This window comes from Myodes glareolus, chromosome 27 (assembly GCF_982192425.1).
Source record: "Myodes glareolus chromosome 27, mMyoGla1.1, whole genome shotgun sequence".
Lineage (NCBI taxonomy): Eukaryota > Metazoa > Chordata > Mammalia > Rodentia > Cricetidae > Myodes > Myodes glareolus.
In genome coordinates this window covers 14,209,931-14,216,408 of record NC_142052.1, presented here as the reverse complement: position 1 = coordinate 14,216,408, position 6,478 = coordinate 14,209,931, and positions in this window count along the sequence as shown.

Sequence of the window (6,478 nt, the reverse complement as noted above, 5' to 3'; positions counted from 1 at the left end):
TATGTAAAAAATGAAGTAATATGTGAGATCATTTGCCTCCCCCAAAAATGAGTGAGTCAACAGTGTGCAGTTTCCAGTAGGAATATCTGCTTTTCGTACTTGAACTATTAAAATAAGCAAACATCCTCCGTGGGTGGGAAATGCCATGTTGCCAAACACGCTCCAAAGATGGCCATTGCGGCTACAGAGCACCACGTCTTCTGGTCCACCTCATGAGTGGTCATTTTTCACCAGGGCCTTCTGGTTACAGTTTCAAAGTATAGAAGGTTCATTTCGCAAGCCTTTTCCAGGCCATGAGCAGTCTCTGAGAAATAGCCTCAGTTCCCTGAAGTAATTTATTCCACTGAAGTACTGCAGTGATTCATTAAATGGAGCTCTAGTGGCCTGGAGGTGTTAACATAATTTCTGCTTTGAAGTTATTATACCACTGAATAACTTTGAAATGACAGTGCCTAAGGAAACTTTAAGCACCTGGAGCTCTCTGACAACTCATTCACTAAGACCATGTTTGCTGACTTCCTGCCATATACGCTGGATGGCTGGCACTCTTCAACAACGTGAAAGACAGAGTGACCGCAAGTCTCACGAAGTGTTGGTCGGTGGGGGGAGACAAATTATTAAATAGGTGCAAATAAAATGTGCACAAGTCCTTCCCGTGTGTGAAGCAAGTGTAAAGCATGATACACACAGCAGACTTTGGGGTGGACAATAGGGAGGATCTTCGCTCTAGAGAACCGGCATGCACATTAGTGGGCTAACAGCTCTGTGCCTTTCTACACTAACGACATTCACTTGGCCCAGTCTCAGCAAATGCCGTTTTTTGACAGTACAGAGACTTTGTGAACAATGCATATTGATAGAATGACCTTGGTATAAAATTCTTTTTTTGAAAATTAACAATTCAATAAATAAAATAGCTATTATATTTAGTTAATGATATTACCTAAAATATATTAGTGAATGTATATTTATATACTTCAAGATATATGTGTGTGTGCTGTATAACCTTCATGAAATAGATTTTGTTTGAAGACTGTGGTGGTTTGAATAGGAATGGCCCCCATAGGTTCACAGATTTGAGTGCTGGATCACCAGGGAACTGCACTATTAGGAGGTGTGGCCTTGTTAGAGGAAATGTGTCACTGAGTGGGCTGTGAGGTCTCAAAGCCAATCCCTATAGTCTCTATTCCTGTTACCTACTAGATGTAGAACTCTCAGCCCCTTCTCCAGCACCATGTCTGCCTGCATGCCGCCATGCTTCCTACCATGCCGATAATGGACTGGATCTCTGAACTGTAGGCAACCCCCAGTTAGCTGTTTCCCTTGATAAGAGTTGTGGTCATGGTGTCTCTTCACAGCAATAGAATGCTGACTAAGACAAAGACAGAACATGAAACATTTTTAAAGCAATTAAACAATACAAATGTGCATTTTTACAAAACAAATATTTTGTAGTTAACATTATTTCACGAACATCTTTCCATCAGTGTAATTGAGGGGTTTGTTTTTTCTTTAAGTTGGTCTCACTGCGTAACCCTTGCTATTCCAGACCATGCTATGTAGACCAGACTGGCCTTGAACTCTTCTGGAGTCCTGGGACTAGAGGCACGGACCACCACACACCCAGAGAAAATGGTTAGTGCCTGTGTATTCCATAATACGATATATAGTAGTCTAACAGAAAGCTTTAAGAAAATGCATTTTTCAGCTGGGCATGGTGGCACATGCCTTTAATTTCAGAACTTGAGAGGTAGAGGCAGGCACATCTGTATGAGTACAAAGTCAGCCTAGTCTACACAGAGAGTTCCAGACCAGCCAAGGCTACATAATAAGACAATGTCTCAAAGAAACAAAACATTCTAGTTCCCTTTGTGTTATTAGTAATTGTTGTGGGATAATGCTCTTGTACACTGTAAAGACTTGTCACTCATATTGGTTTAATAAAATGCTGATTGGCCAATAGCCAGGCAGGAAGTATAGGTGGAGCTACTAAACTAAGAGAATTCGAGGAAGAGGAAAGGCAGAGACACAGTCACCAGCCGGACGCAGAGGAAGCAAGATGAGAATGCCTCACTAAAGAAAGGTACCAAGTCACTTAGCTAAATATAGACAAGAATTATGGGTTAATTTAAGTTGTAAGAACTGGTTAATAATAAATCTGAGCTGATAGGTCTGAAGTTTATAATATAAGCCTATGTAAGTGTTAATATAAGCCTCTGTGTGTTTCTTTGGGACTGAATGACTGTGGGACAGAACAGAAAGAAAAATACTGCTTTAACATCTTTATATAATTTACTCTTCAGGATATTAAGTGCAGAGAATTTTTCTTTAAGATGTATTAAAAGATGTGGGTTTGTTAAAAAATACTTTTATGGGACTGTGGAGATACTCAGCACTTAAAAGCACTGACTGCTCTTCCAGAGGTCCCAGGTTCAATTCCCAGGTGGTGGTATTGGGAACAGGCAAAAAGCACCTTGTCCTAAGAACTGCCAGTTTGACTTCAGACTCCATTTTACCTTCAGGTTCCTAAACCTTAGGGGAGCTGGAGACCTTCCAAAGGCTGACCCACCCCTCCCTAAACCATCGAAACAGTCTTATGCATCTTTAGTTCTCTAGAAACATCATGGCTGTTCCTAACAACAGAAGGAACAAATGAATCTGATTGGTTGGACTGAAAAGCTTGCATTGTATGTCTGCTGACAATGATGGAACCTTCAAGGAAGCCCCCATCTCTAAATCCTGATTGGTAAAAACCGTAACTGTAATTTGGCAACAAATGTTTGTGATTTTCGTGCTTAAATATTTGTTTCAACTTGACTTCAACATTGGGGCTGTAGTTCAACTCCTGAGTGTTCTGTGGCCCTGATAGATCAGCCCCCTCCCCTCCCCCTTCTTTTGTGCTGCCCTGCCTTAAATCTTGCCTTGTGGTAACCTCTTGTGTCTGCCTGGGTTGACTGGGAGCCTCAAACCACAATAGTGGCTTACAACTGTCTTTAACTCCAGGTTCAGGGCATTTGACACCCTCTTTCGGCGTCCCTGGACACCAGGCATTATATATATATGTGTGTGTGTGTGTGTGTATATATATATATATATATATATGGTACATAGACATACATGTAAGCAAAACACCCATAAAATAAAGGTAATACGATTCTTTTAAATTATTTTTCTGATTATATGTCTTAGTTCTTTCCATGACTTTCCACTAGTTATGGAAAATATGAGTGTACATTTGTTTTTAATTTCAACATGTTATTAGCCATGGATTTTATTTTTTATGTTTGTTTAAGCAGATTAAAAACACATTAGAATATATGTAATTAAAATGGATGTGTAGGCCAGGTGGTGGTGCTGCATACCTTTAATCCCAGCACTCCAGAGGCAGAGGCAGGCAGATCTCTATGAGTTCGAGGCCAACCTGGGCTACAGAGCGAGTTCCAGGACAGTTTCAAAGCTACAGAGAAACTTTGTCTCGAAAAACCAAGACATCAAGCAAAAACATCTACAATTAAAATTGTTCAGTATGCACACTAAATTCCCTATAGTCCAAATTAGATGGTCTTTTTGCTTTGTGTTGTTTGAGATGCGGTCTTCTGTAGCCCTGTTTTACTACTCTGGAGTTTAAGGGCTGAGGCAGAGACTGGGCTTAGATTGGGGAGCCATGGGCTGTGGGGTGTTAGCTCCCTTCAACACCACAGTCAGGTATAGCCTTGAGAAGAGGAGCTCGTTTAGGAGAAAAGAAAGAAACAGCAATCAGAAGCTTCCAGCAAGGTCATTCTTGGACTGCTGCTTTGGGGCCCCTGCCCTCCCTGACCGGTTTCTAACCTCTGTTCTCAGTAGTGAGATTGGCCAGAGAGCAATGTAAGACACCAAGGTCAGATTTGTGTGAGGGAACCTTTTACTGAGAGAAGGAAGGCTGGTCATTATCCATCCAGAGCAATTTTCAGGAGTCGGTAGCTGAGGAAATGAAAGGAAACCATGAACAAGGGCCAATACAGCACGGAAAGGCTGTATCATTTCCGTTAGCCATTCTTTCAAAGGGGAAAACTTCGATGCAGCTATGTGGATGAGAAAACCTTTCCCGTTACCCTTGCGCAATCTGCAGACTCTGTGTTGTCCCTCTTTCTCATGCAGGACACTGCTGCAGGGCTGCCTTGCAGCCTTCTGTTAGCCTGGCCGAGGAGCCTGGGGAAGCAGGACGGCGCTCTGGCCTGCTGTGCCCAGTGCCCGGGTTGGCTATGGCCCTCTCAGCTCTTCCTTTCTCTCCTTTACTCACTTCTGACTGCCTGCCAAGACAGCTCGGTGCCAGGCAACAGCACTTGCGGGCTTTTGTGTCTGTATTAAAATCACACGCTGTGAACTCTGTACACTCTGTATAACGTATAAAGTTTAGAGATGCCACCATACACGCTTTTAGTCACAGACACACAGAGTACTAAGAGCACCAAAATCACTTTCAAACAGTTGCATACAAACATTGTCGTTTAAAAGTCATTAACACAAGCTGGTACTTAAATGAATCTCAACCTTAAGACAATTTCCTAAGCTACACGTCTGATATGTGAACATAAACAATTTTGAACAAAACATAAATTAGATGCTCTCCCTGGATCTCTGTCGTCTCCTCCACGGAATGCCGCCTGGCACCATGTGACAAGCAGCAAATGCTGTGTGTCTTCCAAGGAGAATGGTGATTCCTGCCTTAGCCTTTTGGAATGTTTACCCCGGGTGAAGCAAGTATCTCTTTAAACTTTTTACCAAGACCTCCCTGCTGTGAGGAAGCCCAAACTAGCTTTATAGAGAGGTTACTTAGAAAGAGAGGTGCCTGGTGGGCCGGCCGCTAGCTGTTCTAAGGAAGGGGGTGCAGGGAGTGGCTGGGGGTGGGTGACCTGGATGAAAAAGCTACCTTGCTCTTCACTCTTCAGAGGAATCAGTTGACTCCTCTGCTACGGTCAGAAGATAAAAATTCCAAAAATTCCAAAGGAGACTCCCTGCTGAGGGGAGTAAACTCAGAAGAATATGAAAGAGCTGGGCAGTGGTGACCTTTAATTCCAGCACTTTAAGGCAGAGGCAGGCAGAGCTCTGTGAGTTCAAGACCAGCCTGGTCTATAGAACAGACTCCATAGCTACTGAAAAACCCTGTCTCGAACACCCCCCCTCAAAAAAAAAAAAAAAAAAGAATATGAAAGAAAGCAAGAAAGCATATAGTGTTAAACTGTCATTTTGGACTAAGGACACAACCTCCCTACTTTCTGATCTGATTAATTATATAAAGCATGGTTTAGCTCTTCCTCATACAGATGGCTCAACGTCTTTTAAAATCCGCGTCTGAGCCGGTCTTCAGCAAAGCAATCTCTTGCACTGTTATTTCAGGCCATCACACAAAGACATCATTTCATAGTTTCTGACCGTTTCGTCATTCCCGGGTGCTCATGTGAAGGCAGCAGATCCTGGAGATAATTAAATTGTTGACTTTCCAAATCCCATTGTCAGAGCGGATGGAAACAGCAGGTTTAAGAAGCAGATCCTGCCGCAGGTTCTGTAAACATCAATGTTTGACCTCTGTGGCGGAGCGATCAGGGTGGGCTAGTGGCGGCTAGAGGGGGTGTTAAAGCTGAAGTCTGTCTGAAACTGTTTTATAAACCTTTTTTGTTTATTTAATTTATTTTTATTCCATTACCGTGTATTTGACCATGTTTTTCCCACCCCAGCTCCTCCCAGCTCCTCTCCACCTCCCCATTTTATTAACTTTTAAAATTGTTTTAGTTTTTACATTGTGCGTGGCCTAGTTCACTTATCTTAAAAATACAGTTAAGTAAATTGTTCAAATTTCATAAAAGTAGAGCATCATTTATTTCTTTACAAGTTACAAGAATTGGTCACAGTATTTATAAATAGCAAATTTCTTTATATCTATACATGACTAGTCCTGATGTCTCCACAAGAGGAACTGTATTGAATGGCTTCCCCTTCCACATATTGGGCTAATGATTCAGCTGTAAGAATTGAATAGTGTGTGTTCGAGGCCAGCCTAGTCTACAGAGCTAGTTCTAGGACAGCTAGGGCTGTTACACAGAGAAATCCTGTCTTGAAAAAACAAAAATCAAACAAACAAAAGAATTGAACAGCACAGGTTTAGACAGAAAAGGGAACAAAAGAGGCAGCATAGCAATCGCTGTATGTATGGAGAAAAAACTGGATTTATGTTTGAACTTCAGTGGGAAGAAAGAATTGTCATGTTGATTTATGAAAAATAATTTTATTAAAATTTGAAATCGTATATTAACTGTCCCAATAATCAACGCTATAAAATGAAAGGAAAACTTGAAAACAGGCAAATATCTTTAAAGAATAAAATATAAGAGAATATCTGCAACTTTTAAGTAATGATTCATTTATTAGGATATATATATATGGACATATACCAAAAAGGAAATGATTATATATCTTATATAGAGATTAAAACTTCTTCATA